We start from the raw sequence: 22,426 nt of genomic DNA on the forward strand, positions 1-22,426 counted from the left end.
AAAACAAGCCCAGGTCCAAACAGTGGTGATGAAGCTTTAGTTACTTTGCTCACAACTGCAGTAACTATCCACCAAGTACACCAAATTAAAAAATAAAAAAAAGTTAGAAAGGCAATTATTTGGCATTAGGATATTATTTGGCAAACAACTAAGTAAAACATCTCTTGATGGGATCCCCTTTTGTGTATCACAAATAACTGTTACTTGTGACTTGTAGATGTGGGGCCCTCCCTCTTCTTGACCCAATTACCATTGTGGCGGTACTATGTTGGGATCATGCATAATGACATGCCAGGAATAGGCTTCATACATGCCACAGTCACCATCAGACTGGGACTTTGGGAATACACATGTGAAGCACACTACAATTAGCATTTTCATTTTCATACAGCAATAAATGAACAATTACTGAAAAAATATGCATAAATGCATTTAACACTGAAGAATTGGCCACTATAACACTATGTGCAAGTCTTCAATTTATTAATTAGACAACAAAGGTAAGACTACCAAAATACTAGTGAAATTCCACAAGTCCCATTCATTTTGCTGGCATGAAGATGTTGGAGATTTACATGGGAGAGATGAAAGTTGAAGAGTGTTTCCTAACAGAAAAGAAAAAAAGAATGATTGGGGGAAAAAAGTATGAGAATTATTTCCCTCCCAAAGAGATGTTTCGTACTTAGTTCCAGAGTTGGTAAACTAATCAGTGCTCAGCATGGTAAATAGTTTTGTATCAGTAGTTACTACACTACTATATTAGATATTAATTAGCTTGCTTGTGACTTGTTAACTGTAAAGAAAATTATTAGAAATCTTTCAAATAAAATAAAATGCTAATATAGTCTTTGTTCACTTTCATTATTTACCGATAAGCGAGTCGACTGTAATCCACAAGGGAAAGTTGCTGGACAGCTGGGCTATAAGGACAACACAGTGACCAGCTATGGAGAGCATAGCACTTTTCCACCTCTTAGTGCCACTCAAGACTAAGCCCCAGTCTTAGCATTTATAACACATTATACATAGAATTAATAAGAAACAAAATACTGCATTGATTTTAAAGATAAAAATGACAAAATACATTCCTTTGTATACTGAATATTACAAGACTATTTACCTTGTTAAGCATTGTGACTGACTAAGTGCAGTTTGGAAAAGAATGAATCAGACTAGATGCTACTGGTATGTCTTGGGTACGGTAATCAATCTGGTACTGAACAATATGAATGTTTTCAGAGAAAATAAAAATAATTTAATGAGTACCTACAAAATTTCCAAACTTACACAAACATTTAAAAGCTTTTTCAAGCATTAAAGCTACTCAATGGCAAGTGTGAATATACTACTGTGAGTATCATTTTTAAAAAGTATATTATGGAAGTCTATAGCACTGAAAAATAAATCACAAAAATGAGGAAACATTTGTAAGTACAAAACAGGCTATATCTACAATAATGGACAAGGTTGAACAAAATGTTCCTATTAACATTTGGATTAACCTGTAATTTTAAATCTGCATTATTTATATCTGAATAATTAGCAAAACTTTTACCAGGTAATGAAAAGTCTTTATATCCTTGTGCCAGTTTTCTGAACCCAAAATGTATCAATTTAATTCCACATATTTGAATATGAAATTAATATCAGATATTCAATTACATTTCATTCTTTCCACTAATTCAGAATACTTATTAAATCTTTCCCAATTAATCTTTATATATGGACTGAAAATGAGTATGTACTAGAAATGCAATTCCGAAAGTGGTTATATATAATAGGATCCACAAATAAATTTGAGGCAACACGTCTATAAAATTTAATCAAGTGAGATAAAAAAAACTGGCTTTAATATCATTACTGTTCAGTGAGAAAAGGTTGTAAAGTCTAAAAGGTAAATAAGAATGGCATGTATGAAGCCTGAAGAAATTACACAATAGTCCTTATCAATATTCAGACACACTATATTATTTTTTATCATTGCTGTTACAGTCTTAACATTATCATAACTAGTGGTTACTGTTACACAGTTACTCTCACTTGTAAGTCAATGAGACATTTGCACATAGAACAGCAACATTTCATATCCTCTTAAAATGAAACACAATCATTGGAAATGAAAAATATTTGGCACCTTTCAATACATTTTTCAAACTGTTGTATTTATACATTTACTCATGCTCAGCACATATGTGCAAAGTTGCATCTTCTCTTACAAAATGAGGGTGATATTAAGTATCATATGAAACTCTACCTGATACTGCCTGTGTAGCAAAGCATATACACTACTGTAATCTGTTTAGAAACACTATATAAATGCCATGTACATGTTCATAAAGCCAACAAGATATCTTGGACAAAACCATAAAACAACACTACTAAAGCCAATAAAAAGATAAGAGCCTGGTGAAAGGACAATGACTTTTCATATCCATATTGCTAGTGGTCAATTATGTTTTCATTATTTAATATAAATATTAATATGCAACAAATGGTGGGGAAATAATAGTGAGAGACAACTAGTGTATTAAAAATATATACAAGTGGACACTTCTTGGTAAATCCATAACAGCTACATTAAGTATCACCTTGCCCATACAGATCCACTCTTATTTGTGCGTGTGCCTACAAACACATGCATACATACACACATTAAGTCATCAGATCAGGGTCAAATCAAGGTCAGGTCAGGTCAAGGCCTGCCTGCCTGCCTCTCTCTTTCTCTCTCTCTCACATACACACACACACACACACACACACACACACACACACACACACACACACATATACACACGTGTGAGTGCAAACTCTCAGTCTTTCACTCTCCCTCTCTTACTTTCTCACTCTTCACTCTCATTTCACTCTCCCTCTCTTACTTTCTCACTCTTCACTCTCATTCTCAATCACTCTCTCGGTAAGAGGCAAGACCATGGTCTAGAAGCTTACCCCCCCAAATCAAATTACTGTACATCAAAAATTCCTCTCCCTCTCCTGCCCCCCCCAAAAAAAAATATGAAGATAATATTAGGTTAAAAAAAAAGTCATTAAATCAAGTACACCACAACAATTCCCATAAAAATGACATCAAGATCTGAACAGTGATGATAAAACAGTGATGATAAAACAGTGATGATAAAACAGTGATAATAAAGCAGTGATGATAAAGCAGTGATGATAAAGCAGTGATATAACAGTGATGATAAAACAGTGATAATAAAGCAGTGATGACAAAATACAGTAATAATAAAGAAGTGATGATAAAATAGTGATAATAATAATATGATGATGATAAAACACAAGATGAACCTCTTCCATTGTATAAACTGCATAATCTCAAGAAAGAGTTAACAGCATATCCAAACACTCAGCACTAAGTTCTGCTTTTTGGAATACCATATTTATAAACAATATGCAAAAAACAGTACTACTAGCAAGGACACTCAGTGTACTTTGGAGAAAGTTTACAACAGGTACTGGAATGGCAAGGTTGCTGACAAATATGGTAGGAGGGCACTATTTGCAAACCAATCCTTTATTTATCGAAAACTTTTACCCGCACAGGGGCTTGATCAAGTAAATGTGTGGCACATGCAACACAATATTTAATACGAAGAGAGAGCAAGAGATGATGTAAGCATGGTCAGATAATGGATGATAGTAGTGACACATTGCTATGTCTCTTGCACAGAACTTTGGAGAACATTTTAAGATCACTTTGACCAGAGACTGTGATACTAAATGCCTCTTGATTCTGTTTGATTGGATAGTATTGCAAGTCTGTGTGCTGCTCCAAACACCATCATTTTCTCCATTTTTTTCCTATCCAATCCATTAGATACACCCATTTTCCCTATAAATGACACAAGTGTATTTATATAATGTATATAATTTTGTTGTATGTGCCATGCCATGTACTGACTTGATGATGCTCCTGTGAAGCAAAAACATTGTCTTCATATAATGGTTTACTTTGCACAAAAGTGTCCTCTAACAATAGTTTACAAAAAGCAGAAAATCCTGAGGCACTAAAAATGACAGACATATCTTGACTATACATAGGAAGCAGTAGATCACTGGCAAAAAAAAAAAAAAAAAAAAAAAAAAAAAAAAAAAAAAAAAAAAAAAAAAAAAAAAAAAAAAAAAAAAAAAAAAAAAAAAAAGCAGGGCAATAATACTAATATTATATATCATAAAAATATTGACAGTGTTAAGGAGGTAAATTATAAAACCTAAGGAAAACTATGAACTTCACAACCCAAGACAACATGACTTTAGAGATGAAAGATCTTGCTTACTGCAATTAGTACATCATTATGAAATCACACCCAGTGAGAGAAACTCAAAGTGCACATGTTATGTATACTGATTTTGTAAAAGTTATAACAAAAACATGTAGGGGAATGGATATTCTGATTGTAACCAACAGAACACAAATGTGATAGAATAAAAAAATAACAAGTTAAGTACTTCAAGGCAAGGTCCTGACATGTGTACTACTTGTCTCAAAAGAACAGTTGCTTAAGAATTATAAAAACTCAAATTATTAATTATTAAAAAAGAACATGAACCACAACTACCAATCAAATTTTATGGATCTAAGGCCAAGAGAGTCCACACAATGCATCATGGTTAACTACATAGGCAATAACCGTGTCCAACATAGTATAAGTAAAGAATAAAATCAGGAAATGCAGTCCCACCACCAGCTTCTCTACCAGCAAAGAGGATGTGCAAATGGCACAAAGTTGACTTATTAATTCCAAATTTATTTCAATTTCACGACACTAACAGTGGACCAGCTAGACAAGGCCACAAAGCACATGAAGTACAGTGGAACCTCCACTTGCGAGCGTGTCCACGTGCGAGTTTTTCCAAATACGAGCAGTCAATGGGTCGATTTTTTGCTACCATACGCTAGCAAAATTTCAATACGCGAGCAGACCTCAAGGCAGGTTCCTTGACACTGGTGAGGGGGCTCTTATTCTTGATCTCAGGACTTGTATCTCATCTGTTTGTTGGACTATCTTATTGAAACTTGGGCAATGTATGATTGAAAGATGCTTCTTAATGTACACCAAAAATGAAAGAAACCTAAGCATAAAATAATGGAGTTCACTTCTCAGCAATTAGCCACTCCTTAGCAGTAATTTAGAAAGGTTTTTATGCTTGTTTTCTCGTTTTTTTGGTCTCATTTGATAGAATGGAAGATATATTACAGAAATAGATATAATTTTGATTGTTTTCACGACGAAAAGTGCCTTGAAATTGAGTTCAACCTAGTAGAAATGGTCCATTGCTTGGCTGTTTCAGAGTAAACAAATGCGTCACTGTCCATTCCAATATGCAGTCGTGAATGGGTTGACATTATTTATACAATTATTGCAATAAGGAATAACAGTAAATCTTGTATTTTTTGTGTGAATAAAAATTACAAATTATTTATATAATAATATTAATAATAATAATAATAATAATAATAATAATAATAATAATAATAATAATAATAATAATAATAATAATAATAATAACAATAATAATATGAGGTAGTAGGTTGGTAGACAGCAACCACCCAGGGAGGTACTACCGTCCTGCCAAGCGAGTGTAAAACGAAAGCCTGTAATTGTTTTACATGATGGTAGGATTGCTGGTGTCTTTTGTCTGTCTCATAAATATGCAAGATAACAGGTATGTCTTGCTACTTCTACTTACACTTAGGTCACACTACACATACATGTACACGTTTTTTTATACACACTCGTCTGAGTTTTCTTTGATTTTATCTTAATAGTTCTTGGTCTTATTACTTTTCCGTTTATATCCATGGGGAAGTGGAATAAGAATCTTTCCTCCGTAAACCATGCGTGTTGTAAAAGTCAACTAAAATGCCGGGAACAATGGGCTAGTAACCCCTTTTCCTGTAAAGATTACTAAAAAGAATAAGAAGAAGAAAATTGTCAAAGTGGGAAGTCTGAATGTGCATGGATGTTGTGCAAATGATAAGAAAGAGATGATTGTGGATGTTATGAATGACAAGAAGCTGGATGTCCTGGCTTTAAGTGAAACAAAGCTGAAGGGGGTGGGAGAGTTTCAATGGAGAGGAATAAATGGGATTAGGTCAGGGGTTTCAAATAGAGTTAGAGCTAAAAAAAAAAGGAGTAGCAATAATGTTGAAGGATAAGCTACGGCAGGAAAAGAGGGACTATAAATGTATTAATTCTAAGATTATGTGGAGTAAAATAAAGATTGGATGTGAAAAGTGGGTTATAATAAGCGTGTATGCACCTGGAGAAGAAAGAAGTGTAGAGGAGAGAGAGAGATTTTGGGAAATGTTGAGTGACTGCATGGGGAGTTTTGAATCAAGTGTGAGAGTAATGGTGGTTGGGGATTTCAATGCTAAAGTGGGTAAAAATGTTATGGAGGGAGTAGTAGGTAAATTTGGGGTGCCAGGGGTAAATGTAAATGGGGAGCCTTTAATTGAGCTATGTGTAGAAAGAGATTTGGTAATAAGTAATACATATTTTATGAAAAAGAGGATAAATAAATATACAAGGTATGATGTAGCATGTAATGAAAGTAGTTTATTAGATTATGTATTGGTGGATAAAAGGTTGATGGGTAGGCTCCAGGATGTACATGTTTATAGAGGGGCAACTGATATATCGGATCATTGTTTAGTTGTAGCTACAGTTAGAGTAAGAGGTAGATGGGAAAAGAGGAAGGTGGCAACAACAAGTAAGAGGGAGGTGAAAGTGTATAAACTAAGGGAGGAGGAAGTTCGGGTGAGATATAAGCGACTATTGGCAGAAAGGTGGGCTAGTGCAAAGAGGAGTAGTGGGGGGGGTTGAAGAGGGTTGGAATAGTTTTAAAAATGCAGTATTAGAATGTGGGGCAGAAGTTTGTGGTTATAGGAGGTTGGGGGCAGGAGGAAAGAGGAGCGATTGGTGGAATGATGAAGTAAAGGGTGTGATAAAAGAGAAAAAGGTAGCTTATGAGAGGTTTTTACAAAGCAGAAGTGTTATAAGAAGAGCAGAGTATATGGAGAGTAAACAGAGTGGTGAGAGAGTGCAAAAGGAGAGCAGATGAAAGAGTGGGAGAGGCACTGTCAAGAAATTTTAATGAAAATAAGAAAAAATTTTGGAGAGAGTTAAACAAGTTAAGAAAGCCTAGGGAAAGTATGGATTTGTCAGTTAAAAACAGAGTAGGGGAGTTAGTAGATGGGGAGATGGAGGTATTAGGTAGATGGCGAGAATATTTTGAGGAACTTTTAAATGTTAAGGAAGAAAGAGAGGCAGTAATTTCATGCACTGGTCAGGAAGGTATACCATCTTTTAGGAGTGAAGAAGAGCAGAATGTAAGTGTGGGGAAGGTACGTGAGGCATTACGTAAAATGAAAGGGGGTAAAGCAGCTGGAACTGATGGGATCATGACAGAAATGTTAAAAGCAGGGGGGGGGATACAGTGTTGGAGTGGTTGGTACTTTTGTTTAATAAATGTAGGAAAGAGGGGAAGGTACCTAGGGATTGGCAGAGAGCATGTATAGTCCCTTTATATAAAGGGAAAGGGGACAAAAGAGACTGTAAAAATTATAGAGGAATAAGTTTACTGAGTATACCAGGAAAAGTGTACAGTAGGGTTATAATTGAAAGAATTAGAGGCAAGACAGAATGTAGGATTGCGGATGAGCAAGGAGATTTCAGAGTGGGTAGGGGATGTGTAGATCAAGTGTTTACATTGAAGCATATATGTGAACAGTATTTAGATAAAGGAACGTAAGTTTTTATTGCATTTATGGATTTAGAAAAGGCATATGATAGAGTGGATAGAGGAGCAATGTGGCAGATGTTGCAAGTATATAGAATAGGTGGTAAGTTATTAAATGCTGTAAAGAGTTTTTATGAGGATAGTGAGGCTCAGGTTAGGGTGTGTAGAAGAGAGGGAGACTACTTCCCAGTAAAAGTAGGTCTTAGACAGGAATGTGTAATGTCACCATGGTTGTTTAATATATTTATAGATGGCGTTGTAAAGGAAGTAAATGCTAGGGTGTTCGGGAGAGGGGTGGGATTAAATTTTGGGGAATCAAATTCAAAATGGGAACTGACACAGTTACTTTTTGCTGATGATACTGTGCTTATGGGAGATTCTAAAGAAAAATTGCAAAGGTTAGTGGATGAGTTTGGGAATGTGTGTAAAAGTAGAAAGTTGAAAGTGAACATAGAAAAGAGTAAGGTGATGAGGGTGTCAAATGACTTAGATAAAGAAAAATTGGATATCAAATTGGGGAGGAGGAGTATGGAAGAAGTGAATGTTTTCAGATACTTGGGAGTTGACGTGTCGGCGGATGGATTTATGAAGGATGAGGTTAATCATAGAATTGATGAGGGAAAAAAGGTGAGTGGTGCGTTGAGGTATATGTGGAGTCAAAAAACGTTATCTATGGAGACAAAGAAGGGAATGTATGAAAGTATAGTAGTACCAACACTCTTATATGGGTGTGAAGCTTGGGTGGTAAATGCAGCAGCGAGGAGACGGTTGGAGGCAGTGAAGATGTCCTGTTTAAGGGCAATGTGTGGTGTAAATATTATGCAGAAAATTCGGAGTGTGGAAATTAATAAAAGGTGTGGAATTAATAAAAGTATTAGTCAGAGGGCAGAAGAGGGGTTGTTGAGGTGGTTTGGTCATTTAGAGAGAATGGATCAAAGTAGAATGACATGGAAAGCATATAAATCTATAGGGGAAGGAAGGCGGGGTAGGGGTCGTCCTCGAAAGGGTTGGAGAGAGGGGGTAAAGGAGGTTTTGTGGGCAAGGGGCTTGGACTTTCAGCAAGCGTGCATGAGCATGTTAGATAGGAGTGAATGGAGACAAATGGTACTTGGGACCCGACGATCTGTTGGAGTGTGAGCAGGGTAATATTTAGTGAAGGGATTCAGGGAAACCGGTTATTTTCATATAGTCGGACTTCAGTCCTGGAAATGGGAAGTACAATGCCTGCACTTTAAAGGAGGGGTTTGGGATATTGGCAGTTTGGAGGGATATGTTGTGTATCTTTACATGTGTATGCTTCTAAACTGTTGTATTCTGAGCACCTCTGCAAAAACAGTGATAATGTGCGAGTGTGGTGAAAGTGCTGAATGATGATGAAAGTATTTTCTTTTTGGGGATTTTCTTTCTTTTTTTGGGTCACCCTGCCTCGGTGGGAGACGACCGACTTGTTGAAAAAAAAAAAAAAATACACTTCCCTCTGGGTTTTCTTCTATTTTCTTTCTAGTTCTTGTTCTTGTTTATTTCCTCTTATCTCCATGGGGAAGTGGAACAGAATTCTTCCTCCATAAGCCATGAGTGTTTTAAGAGGTGACTAAAATGCCGGGAGCAAGGGGCTAGTAACCCCTTCTCCCATATATATGACTAAATTTAAAAAGAGAAACTTTCGTTTTTCTTTTTGGGCCACCCTGCCTTGGTGGAATACGGCCGGTTTGTTGAAAAAAAAAATTAATAATAATAATAATAATATGTATAATAATAGTACAGGTCTCCCTCAACATTCACGTTTTCAACTTTCACGGGCTTCACACATTCGCGAGTTCCCAACCGCCAAATTCCCAGCCACCAAATTCCCAGCCGCCAAATCATATTTAAGTTTCCCGCCACCTACGAGTCCCTACTACCCTCTCTCCAACCCCCGCAACTGGCAGCCAGCCCTCCCACCACTCAGTGTGGTGAGTGTTTTGTTTGTTCATTATTTGCTATTAAACTACAGAATAAATAATGTAAACCCATTCATGACTGCATATTGGAATGGCTATTAGGAAAGGTATTAGACGGTGACATCATGTGTTTACTCTTGAACACAGCAAAGAATCAAACATTTCTGCTATTGCTAATAATAACAATAGTAATAATAATAATAATAATAATAATAATAATAAATACGATATAATTGAAGAAGGAAATTGTACAAAAATACGAGGGAGTGGTTGACACATCGTCAGTGTGACTGTTTATGCTGGAGTGAACATTAGTCTCCCTGCTCTTCCAAACATTTCACAATAATTCATTGTGTTTGGTGCTTGTAGATTGAGTGTGACTGGAGTGGTAGAGGCAGTGATTGAGGCAATGGTATTTAATAACATACATGTTATTAATAATATGTACTATTATTATTTATAACATATATGTTATTAAATACATACATGTTAATAATAATACATGTTATTAATAATAACAATAATAATAATAACAACTCCTCCATGGGGAAGTGGAACAGAATTCTTCCTCCGTAAGCCATGCGTGTTGTAAGAGGCGACTAAAATGCCGGGAGCAAGGGGCTAGTAACCTCTTCTCCTGTATATATTACTAAATGCAAAAGGAGAAACTTTCGTTTTTTCCTTTTGGGCCGCCCCGCCTCGGTGGGATACAGCCGGTGTGTTGAAAGAAAGAAAGAATAATAACAACTGGCAGCCAGCCCTCCCACCTGCCACTCACTCACTCAGTCAGTCAGTCTCCAGCCACTGTGCGAGTCGGTCATTGCTGTTTGTGTGGTGGTGAAAGTAGGGCCCTCAAGGGAGCAGTAACCGCTATTGATGAGCAACCCCTAAGCACTCAAAGAAAGTCATGAATCTTGAGCAGAAGGTGAAATTGCTAGACAACTGTAGGACAAGTAATTTGAGCATTTCTGCCATTGGAAAATTATTCAATGTAAACGAAAGCACAGTGCGCTCCATCAAGAAAAATGAGGTGAAGATAAGGGCGGCACTAGCATCTACTGCTCCTCCCTCAGCCAAACAAGTGTCACAAGTAAGAAACAGTGTAATGTCTAAGATGGAATCAGCATTATTTGTGTGGATTTCAGACCAAAATAGAAAAGGAAATCCCATAGACAGCAATTCAATTCGTGTAAAGGGAAAGACTTTGTATGATATGTTGGCTAGTCGTGAGCCTAGCACCAGTGCAGAACCTAGCTATCCTGACTTCCTAGCAAGTAAAGGATGGTTTGAAAAATTTAAGAGACAATTCTCCCTGCACAACCTGAAGACGAGAGGAGAATCAAGATCGGCAGATCACGTTTTGGCAGCTGCATTCCCTGGTGCTTTGAAAAAAATCATCGATGAGAAGGGATACACACCTGAGCAGGTGTGGAATATGGATGAAACAGCCCTGAATTGGAAGAAGATGCCTGCCAGGACCTTCATTGCCAAGGAGGAAAAGATTGCACCAGGGTTCAAGGCTGCAAAAGACCGATGCACATTAATGCTATGTGCTAATGCTGCTGGGCACATGATAAAACCAGGCTTTATTTATAAATGTCCCAACCCCAGAGCACTGAAGGGACGCAATAAGAATCTCCTTCCAGTATTCTGGATGAACAATCCGAAAGCATGGACCACCAACATCATCTGTATGGACTGGTTTCACCACTGCTTCCTGACGGAGGTAAGGGCGTATCTACAAGAGAAGCACCTCCCAAACAAAATCCTCCTGCTTCTTGATAATGCTCCAGGTCACCCACCATCACTGGAGGGAATGTGTGATGATGTTGAGGTTGTGTTCATGCTGCCAAACACAACCTCCCTTATACAACCTCTTAATCAGGGTGTGATAGCTACATTTAAAGCCTACTACACATGAAGGTCAATGCAAAGGCTCCACACCGTGTTGGATGCAGATCCAGATATAAGTGTCACTCAATATTGGAAGGAATTCACCATCGCTGACTGCCTCTCAATAGTGCATGTTAGCATGAAGGATTTGCAACCTCAGATGGCAAATGGTTGTTGGAGGGCTTTGTGGCCAGTGTGTGTGTGTGATTTTGTTGGATTTGCTCCTCAAGACGAGGTTAACAAAGCTTTGAAGAAGACTGTGGAGTTAGCAAGGCAAGTTGGTGGTGAAGGGGTTTGAGGACATGCAGGAGGGTGAGGTGAGAGAACTGGTTGAAGAACATGCACTGGGCCTAAATGATGAAGAATTGTTGGAGATTGTGCAGGCAGAGAATGAGGATGAAGAAGAGGAGAGTGTTGCTGAAGCCAATCAACCTCAAGCCCTCACCCTTGAAAAACTTGGGCAGGTGATGAGAATGACAGCGCAGCTCAAACAATTTATATACGACATAGACCCATCGATGTTGAGGGCTTTGAAGGTGATGAACGACCTTGATAAGACCATAATTCCCTACCAAACTCTGTTTGTAGATATGAAGAGGAAACGGTCTCAGCTGCCCATCACAATGTTCTTCACAAGGAAGCCTGCCACTACTACTGCCTCACCTGAGGCAGTGAAGACTTAGAATCCACACACTAGTCTCATGCCATGCAGTTACACTCCATATAATCATCTCCATTCAACTGTCATCAGTAACTGCATGTAATATCAATGGAGAAATAAAGAATTATAATTTAATTTTTTTTAATCATCACAAGTCATCAGAGTTCGTCTGCCTTACGAGTGGTGAGTGTTTTGTTTGTTCATTATTTATTAAACTACAGTATAAATAATGTCAACTCATTCATGACTGCTAATAATAATAATAATAATAATAATAATAATAAATACGAGGGTTGAAGCAGTGGGTGGTAGAGGCATCGTCAGTCAGTATGGCTTTGTTTATGCTGGAGTGAGTATTATCCTCTGCGCTCTTCCAAACATTTCACAATAATTCATTGTGTTTGGTGCTTGTTGATTGACTGTGACTGTTACATAATTAACCATGGGCCCAAATAAATTTTGGTAAAGAAACTGAGAAGCATGAAAGAATTGAAGAAAGAAATTATATAAAAATACGAGGCAGTGGTGGAGGCAGTACAATATTTTACGATGTTCTCAGGTACGTATTTTATGATTGTTCATGAGAACATAAGAAAGGAGGAACACTGCAGTAGACCTGTTGGCCCATACTATTCAGGTCCTTCACAAATCCAGCCCAATAACAGAATAAATGCTACCCAAGCAATAAGCTTTGAACATTCTATTTACTCGCATGCAAGACCCATTCAAATCCAACCACCTCTCACTTGTGTATTTATCCAACCTAAATGTGAAGCTACCCAAGGTTTTAGCTTTGATAGGACCTTGGGTAGCTTTAAAAAGAGATTGGACAAATATATGAGTGGGAGGAGCATGTACGTATATACATGTATATACATAGATTATTTCATTTTATTATTTTATTATATTTCCCTGCAATATATTGGGGCACCAAACATTCGCGATTTTTCAACATTCACGAGGCTCTTGATCCCCTAACCCCCGCGAATGTTGAGGGAGACCTGTATGTATAATAATATGTATAATAATAAGTATAATAGTAAGAGCATAATAATATAATACAATAATAATAATAATAATATATGTATAATAATAATACATATATAATAATGTACAACTTATAATAATTATAATAATAGACGGCTTCAAAAGGCAGTCACTAGATGGCAGTGTTTACCACAACAAAGAGGGAGCGGTTGTGGCCGCCTCCACCTGTTACATAATGATATATTTTATTCATTCTAGACTATATATCATGTTTGTATGCTATTTATATTATTTGTTATGTCACATTAGATGAACTGTGATAGATAAATAAGCCATATAGATGATATTAGCGAAATTATTCATGAAGTATCTTGCCCGGTCTCCAGACAAACTCTCGTCAACAGCCGACACCGCCCATACCACTACATGAATGACATACTTTATTCATTTTAGAGTATGTATCAGATTTCTATGTTGTTTATATTGTTTATTAAGAACATAAGAAAGGAGGAACACTGCAGCAGGACTGTTGGCCCATACTAGGCAGGTCCTTTACAATTCATCCCACTAACAAAACATTTGCCCAACCCAATTTTCAATGCTACCCAAGAAATAAGCTCTGATGTGCAAGTTCCATTCAAATCCAACCCCTCTCACTCATGTATTTATCCAACCTAAATTTGAAACTACCCAAAGTCCTAGCCTCAATAACCCAACTAGGTAGACTGTTCCACTCATCAACTACCCTATTTCCAAACCAATACTTTCATATGTCCTTTCTAAATTTAAACTTATCTAATTTAAATCCATTACTGCAGGTTCTCTCTTGGAGAGATATCCTCAAGACCTTATTAATATCCCCTCTATTAACCCTTTGACTGTCGCAACCCCCAATCCTGAGGTGTCTCCTGGTGTCGCAAAATTTAAAAAAAAAATTATTATTTTTTCTTATGAAATGATAGAGAATCTTTTCCCGATTGTAATGACACCAAAAAAACGAAATTTGATGGAAAACTGACGGAATTATGCTCTCGCGAAGTTAGCGACCTCGGCGCTGTTTACAAATCGGCGATTTCGCCCACTTTGAGCCCTATTTTCGGCTAATTCCATTGTTCCAGTCGCCCAAACTCATAGCTATTTCTTTAGAACTTCATTTTTTTCTATTGATTGAATACAAGAAACTGCCCATTTACTGATTTCAACTACCTAATAATGTGGTCAGAAATTTGCAATTTGGCCAATTTCACGAAAACTAAAAAATATGACAATTTCAATATAAGGTCCAGAATGAACAATGCAGACATTCCTGGCTCTAAAATAACGTTTTCTTTGTTCATCAGTCACGTCTCCAGGCCCTTCTGATATTACTCTTGCTTTCTATTTTGAATTTTTATTCAAACAAAAAATATTAGACTTACTATTATGCAGACTACTGCAATGCTGTAATAACTGTACAAATAACATCAACCCATTCATGACTGCATATTAGAATGGCTAGTTGGACATTTATTGGACAATGGCATCATTTGTTTACTTTTGAACATTGGCAAAAATCAAACATTTCCCCTACTTTGAGCTCCATTTCTAGGTTCTTTTTATAGTAAAATCAATCAAAATCACCTCTATTTCTGTAATATGTTTTCCATTCTATCAAATGAGACCAAGAAAACGAGAATACAACCATAAATACTATACGAAAATAGACCACAAAGTCGGCATTTTAATTAAAAAAAACGGTCGGAGTTTTTTTTTTCTCATTATGCACTGCGTGCTCCAGGATTTTTTTTATATGGTGCACACTGACCACACAGACCCATTCTCTCACATGTGGGCCTACCAGCTTTCTCCTGCTTGATTTGAAGCCGCTAGAATTTATGAGTATATATACGTCAAACACGGCACCTCGTAAAACGTATATATACGACTGCGACAGTCAAAGGGTTAATACCGATCTTCCACTTATACACGTCGATCATGTCTACCCTCATTCTTCGTCTAACAAATGAATGTAATTAAAGTCTTCAATCTTTCTTCATAAGGAAGATTTCTAATGCTATGTATTAATTTAGTCATCCTACGCTGAATGTTTTCTAACGAATTTATGTCCATTCTGTAATACAGTGGACCCCCGGTTAACGATTTTAATCCGTGCAAGAGGGGTAATTGTTATGCGAAATAATCGTTATGTGAATGAATTTTCCCCATAAGAAATAATGGAAATAAAATTAATCCGTGCAAGACACCCAAAAGTATGAAAAAAAAAATTTTACCACATGAAATATACATTTTCCCACACACAAAGAGAAGGATACATGCACAATAGTAGAGTAGTACATGCACAGTATATATTGTGCATGTACTAGTCTACTAAATGAAGAATAAATGACACTTACCTTTATTGAAGATGCAGCAATGACTGATGAGACACTGTGTCCTGGGAGTGCCTTTTCCTCCTGAGTACTGTAGGTCCTGTTTGGCATTTTCTTCCAGAACAGGCCTTATCACACTGTGTATGCCACTACGATTCTTAAATCTCTCAAACCAACCTTTGCTGGCTTTAAATTCACCAATATGAGCACTAGTTCCAGGCATTTTTCCCTGTTCACCTGGGTGTTAGTCGACTTGTGTGGGTTGCATCCTGGGAGATAAGATTAAGGACCCCAATGGAAATAAGTTAGACAGTCTTCGATGACACTGACTTTTTTGGGTTATCCTGGGTGGCAAATCCTCTGGGGTTAATTGTTTCTTGGTATTCTCAATAAGCCACACCAACAACGGTGCTACAGCAGCAGCAGCAGCTGACAGTGCAGCAGCAGCAGCAGCAGCTGACAGTGCAGCAGCAGCAGCAGCTGTACCACCAATAGTAGCGATGGTTGATTGGGGTTTATTATACAACCTGGCCAGCTCGGAGACATGCACTCCACTTTCATACTTATCAATGATCTTTTTCTTCATCTCTATTGTAATTCTCACCCTTATTGCTGTAGGGTTGGCACTAGAAGCTTTCTTGGGGCCCATGGTCACTTATTTTCCAGAAAAAGCACCGAAAACACTGTAATAATACGAAATATTCCGATTGTATGCTTGGATGTTACCGCGGAGGCTGGCTGGTAAACAATGCCACCGGCGGAACATGTGAGCGCGTCTCGGAAGAAAATCGGTAAGCGGGTTTTTAAGCGGTATGTGAGGCAAAATTTTTGCGATTAAAGTAAGCGGTATGCGAAATAATCGCTATGTGATGCCATCGTTATGCGGGGGTCCACTGTATATAGACCAGAACCGAGCTGCATAATCTAGGTGAGGCCTTACTAATGATGTATAAAGCCGCAGTATGACCTCTGGACTTCTGCTGCTTACACTTATTGATATAAATCCCAGTAATCTATTTGCCTTATTATGTACGCTTAGGCATTGCTGTATTGGTTTAAGGTTGCTGCTTACCATAACCTCCAAGTCCTTTTCGCAATCTGTATGGCTAAGTTCTACATTATTTAACTTGTAAGTGCTAGGGTTATGGGCACTCCAGAGCTTCAGAACCTTGCATTTATCTACATTGAACTGCATCTGCCACTTTTCTGACCAAGAATAGAGTTTGTCTAAATCCTTCTGAAGTTCCCTAACATCTACGTTTGAATCAATTATCCTACCTATCTTTGTGTCATCGGCAAATTTGCTCATATCACTAGTAATTCCTTCATCAAGATCATTGATATATATTATAAACAACAACGGGCCCAAGACTGAACCCTGTGGAACGCCACTTGTTACTGATCCTCACTCGGATTTAACCCCAATTATGGACACTCTCTGCTTCCTGTCTGTGAGCCATGATTCGATCCACGAGAGCACCCTTCCCCCAATGCCATGAGCTGCCACTTTCTTTAACAGTCTTTGGTGCGGAACTCTATCAAAAGCCTTACTAAAATCTAAGTAAATAATATCAAATTCTTTATCGTGGTCAACAGCCTCAAAAGCTTTACTGAAGAAAGTTAATAAATTGGTTAGACAAGACCGGCCTCTTGTGAATCCATGCTGAGTATCATTAATGAAGCTATGCTTATCGAGATGGCTTCTTATTATCTTGGCTATAATTGACTCTAGTAATTTGCCTACAATTGAGGTCAGGCTTATTGGGCGGTAATTTGACGGTAACGACTTGTCCCGTTTTAAAAATAGGAATTACATTAGCCATCTTCCACATATCAGACACCACCTGTTTGAAGAGATAAATTAAAATTATTAGTAAATGGTTCACAGAGTTCCATTTTGCATTCCTTAAGAACCCTTGAAAAAACCTCATCAGGACCCGGTGACTTATTTTGCTTCAGTCGGTCTATCTGCTTCACAACCATTTCACTAGTGACTGTGATGTTACATAATTTATCTTCTTCTGGCCCACTATAAAAATTAATTACTGGGATATTGTTAGTGTCTTCCTGTGTAAAAACCGAGAGAAAATAATTATTTAAAATCGAGCACATTTCATTCTCTTTGTCAGTAAGATGCCCATAATTATTTTTAAGGGGACCTATCTTATCTCTAACTTTTGTTCTATATACCTGGAAAAAACTTTTTGGGTTAGTTTTAGAATCCCTAGCAACTTCAATTTCATAGTCCCTTTTAGCTTTTCTTATCCCCTTTTTAATGTCCCTCTTAATGTCAATATACTGATTCATAAGATGACCCTCACCTATAAATATGCCTATAAATTCCTTTCTTATGCCCTAGTAGATATTTCAGCCTATTATTCATCCATTTTGGGTCATTTCTATTTGATCTAATTTCTTTATATGGGATAAACGTTCTTTGAGCAGCATGTATAGTGTTCAGAAAACTGTCACATTGATAGCTCTCTTCGTTACCCCAGTCAACAGATAAGTGTTCTCTAAGCCCATCGTAATCTGCTAAGCGAAAATCTGGGACTGTTACTGAGTTATCCCTACTATCATACTTCCATTCAATGCTAAATGTAATTGATTTGTGGTCGCTAGCACCCAGTTCCTCTGAAATTTCTAAATTATTAACAAGAGATTCATTGTTTGCCAGAACTAAGTCAAGCAGGTTATTACCCCTTGTAGGTTTTGTCACAAACTGCTTCAAAAAACAATCCTGAACTACTTCTAAGAAGTCGTATGATTCTAAATTCCAAGTCAAGAAATTCCAATCAATATGACTAAAGTTAAAGTCTCCTAGAATTACTACATTATCGTGCCTTGTGGCCCTAACAATTTCCTCCCATAGTAGTCTCCCCTGGTCCCTATCTAAGTTTGGAGGACTGTCAGCATAGTTGCTGATCCCCCTTACATGTGTTGTATAGCTTAGCTGAGTATCATAGTACCATCCATGTGTTTTATATAGACGATCCCTACTAGGCCTAGTGACTGTATGACATCACGGGATGCGGCACGAGTGAGTGGGATGCGCTACCTCGCACTCAGTCCACGGATAGACCTACAACAGGCAACAAGGCAAGCTGGGCCTTCCCTTACCACAGTCTGACAATATGTAGTGTTACCATCCACACGTGTGTTTATCTTCAACCATCATATCTCCTTTCGAACCCCCACGACAAATTGGTGCCAGCGGTGTGGGCGTAAAATTGATAATTACGCCGATGCATGGAGATAAATTCTTGCAGCCGACGACGGATATTTTGTGTGGTCAGTAGGCCAATCTACCCCAAGCCAGCTATCCCAAGCAAGCTTTTACCAGCCCTCTGCATTATTCACTGGTCAGTCTCTGTGTATTAGTGTTTATTTTGCTATTTGCATTACCTCCGAGGGGTTGACCCGGGTTTGCAAAGTAAGCCAAGCCACTTAAGCCAGTCTGTGGTGGGGGAATCAGCCCAAGCCCAGTCCAGCCAGCCTTACACCATCCAGCCTTGCCTGCCAAGACAGCTTTCCACCCCTGCTGTGCTCATCATTACAAGTTATCAAGCCAGTCTGTGTGAAGGGTTAAGCCAAGCCAGCCAGCAACTAACCCAGTACCCAAGCAAGCCACATGGGTACAGTTTTCTTCATCGCTCTGTGCTTCAAGTTCCAAGCCATTCTGAGTGTTTTACCATCCCTGTGGTGTTGTGGTATTTTGTGGGTTTGTTTTTAAGCCAGCCTGGCTTAGAATATCTTTGTGCCTAGTGTGGGTGTCCCCAGTGTGGCTTACGCCGTTCATCCCATAGGCCCAGTCACCACGAGGTGTCTCACCACCGCGCTGCCTCAACCACCCACCTCACCCACTACCACTGTTTTTGTACCCTTATTACGGGTTCTAGCACCATATTTTTAAGGACCACATAGAGGGTCAAGAGCGAGGTGTGTTCTTTCATCAGTTTGCGCCACCGTAAAAGCCTCCTGTGTGAGTTCATCGTCGATTTAAGCACAAATTCTTCGATCACATGTGGAGAGTAGTCAGCGAACACCGCCAACCACGAGTCTCCACTACCTTCCTCCACCATCCTCCTCATTGTACAACATCGCTACAGTGTTAACGAATAATATTTTTTCATAGAGACATTTGGATATAGTTTTGGAGTGGTTGGTACAATTATTTAATAAATGTATGGAAGAGGGTAAGGTACCTAGGGATTGGCAGAAAGCATGCATAGTTCCTTTGTATAAAGGCAAAGGGGATAAAAGAGAGTGCAAAAATTATAAGGGGATAAGTCTGTTGAGTATACCTGGTAAAGTGTATGGTAGAGTTATAATTGAAAGAATTAAGAGTAAGACGGAGAATAGGATAGCAGATGAACAAGGAGGCTTTAGGAAAGGCAGGGGGTGTGTGGACCAGGTGTTTACAGTGAAACATATAAGTGAACAGTATTTAGATATGGCTAAAGAGGTCTTTGTGGCATTTATGGATTTGGAAAAGGCGTATGACAGGGTGGATAGGGGGGCAATGTGGGAGATGTTGCAAGTGTATGGTGTATGAGGTAGGTTACTGAAAGCAGTGAAGAGTTTTTACGAGGATAGTGAGGCTCAAGTTAGAGTATGTAGGAAGAGGGAAATTTTTTCCCAGTAAAAGTAGGCCTTAGACAGGGATGTGTGATGTCACCGTGGTTGTTTAATATATTTATAGATGGGGTTATAAGAGAAGTAAATGCGAGGGTCTTGGCAAGAGGTGTGGAGTTAAAAGATAAAGAATCACACACAAAGTGGGAGTTGTCACAGCTGCTCTTTGCTGATGACACTGCTCTTGGGAGATTCTGAAGAGAAGTTGCAGAGATTGGTGGATGAATTTGGTAGGGTGTGCAAAAGAAGAAAATTAAAGGTGAATACAGGAAAGAGTAAGGTTATGAGGATAACAAAAAGATTAGGTGATGAAAGATTGGATATCAGATTGGAGGGAGAGAGTATGGAGGAGGTGAACGTATTCAGATATTTGGGAGTGGACGTGTCAGCGGATGGGTCTATGAAAGATGAGGTGAATCATAGAATTGATGAGGGAAAAAGAGTGAGTGGTGCACTTAGGAGTCTGTGGAGACAAAGAACTTTGTCCTTGGAGGCAAAGAGGGGAATGTATGAGAGTATAGTTTTACCAACGCTCTTATATGGGTGTGAAGCATGGGTGATGAATGTTGCAGCGAGGAGAAGGCTGGAGGCAGTGGAGATGTCATGTCTGAGGGCAATGTGTGGTGTGAATATAATGCAGAGAATTCGTAGTTTGGAAGTTAGGAGGAGGTGCGGGATTACCAAAACTGTTGTCCAGAGGGCTGAGGAAGGGTTGTTGAGGTGGTTCGGGCATGTAGAGAGAATGGAGCGAAACAGAATGACTTCAAAAGTGTATCAGTCTGTAGTGGAAGGAAGGCGGGGTAGGGGTTGGCCTAGGAAAGGTTGGAGGGAGGGGGTAAAGGAGGTTTTGTGTGCGAGGGGCTTGGACTTCCAGCAGGCATGTGTGAGCGTGTTTGATAGGAGTGAATGGAGACAAATGGTTTTTAATACTTGACGTGCTGTTGGAGTGTGAGCAAAGTAACATTTATGAAGGGATTCAGGGAAACCGGTAGGCCAGACTTGAGTCCTGGAGATGGGAAGTACAGTGCCTGCACTCTGAAGGAGGGGTGTTAATGTTGCAGTTTAAAAACTGTAGTGTAAAGCACCCTTCTGGCAAGACAGTGATGGAGTGAATGATGGTGAAAGTTTTTCTTTTTCGGGCCACCCTGGCTTGGTGGGAATCGGCCAGTGTGATAAAAAAAAAAAAAAAAATTTGCAAGTGTTGAGACATATTTTTTTGTGTGTGTGTTTCCAGTGATTTCTTAGTGACATTCAGTAACTCTTGATTAGACTCAGTGTTCATTATACATATACTGTTTGCAACAATTTTTTTTTTTCTCTTCTTTCTTCAGTGTTAATTTTCGTGCTTTATTTTATGTCTCTTGTGTTGTGCTTCTTTTTATATATATATATACTTGAAGTAAGTACTTTAGTATTTTCCTTGTTGTGTGCAATATATAAGCAGTATGAACCTTGTGTTTACACTTCACAATTATCTTGTGTTCACAGTATTGCAGTGAAGTAATTCAGTAATTTATTACCTTTTATTTTGTTTTATTCATTTGCCATTTTATTTTATTTTTCTCTGTGTTGAACATTCTTGTGTTAATTCTTTTCATTTAACCAGTGTCTAATTTGTCTTATTTCCACAGACAATAGTGCCATTATTTTGTTGAAGCAAGACAATTAATTTCCAAAATTTTCACACCAAGTTTCATTGCAAGAAAATTCTAGTATTGTGTTTATATTGATGTGTTGTGTTCTGCATCACTGTAAGTGTTCAAACCTTTTGTTCTGTGTTTTTGCATCTATTATTTTTATATTTTATTGAACAAATTCACTCTTAGTGCAATTTTTAAGTTCTTCTTTTAAAGTAAATCATTCTTTTGTTTGTTCAGTAAGTGTTGCTTAAGTTGCAATTAAGAGTTAGTGTGTTCAATCAGCTCATTCCTTGATAATAATTTTTTTTCTTGTAAATGTATTTTCCTGTGTGCGTAATTTTTTTTTTATCATTGCAACATTGACTCATTTTACAATAATTCTTGTGTAAACATTGTGTTGCCATTAAAATTTTTTTTGCAGAAATTTTTATGTAGTGTTGTGCAGTACTTTTGATTAGAAATTGTTATTTGCAATATTGCAACAGTTTATATCAGTGCAATATTCTGCTATTTCAGTTTTACATTTTCTGTGCTTAATAT

At 38.0% G+C, this 22,426-nt stretch overlaps 1 protein-coding gene across 3 annotated transcripts in view; it reads right to left on the reverse strand.

Moving 5' to 3' along the window:
• LOC128693543 (serine/threonine-protein kinase Genghis Khan) overlaps window positions 1-22,426 on the reverse strand; it is a 230,939-nt gene that overhangs the window by 85,192 nt on the left and 123,321 nt on the right. The gene's annotated exons all lie outside the window — the stretch shown is intronic.

The sequence above is a fragment of the Cherax quadricarinatus genome, chromosome 6 (genome assembly GCF_038502225.1).
Source record: "Cherax quadricarinatus isolate ZL_2023a chromosome 6, ASM3850222v1, whole genome shotgun sequence".
Taxonomy (NCBI): domain Eukaryota; kingdom Metazoa; phylum Arthropoda; class Malacostraca; order Decapoda; family Parastacidae; genus Cherax; species Cherax quadricarinatus.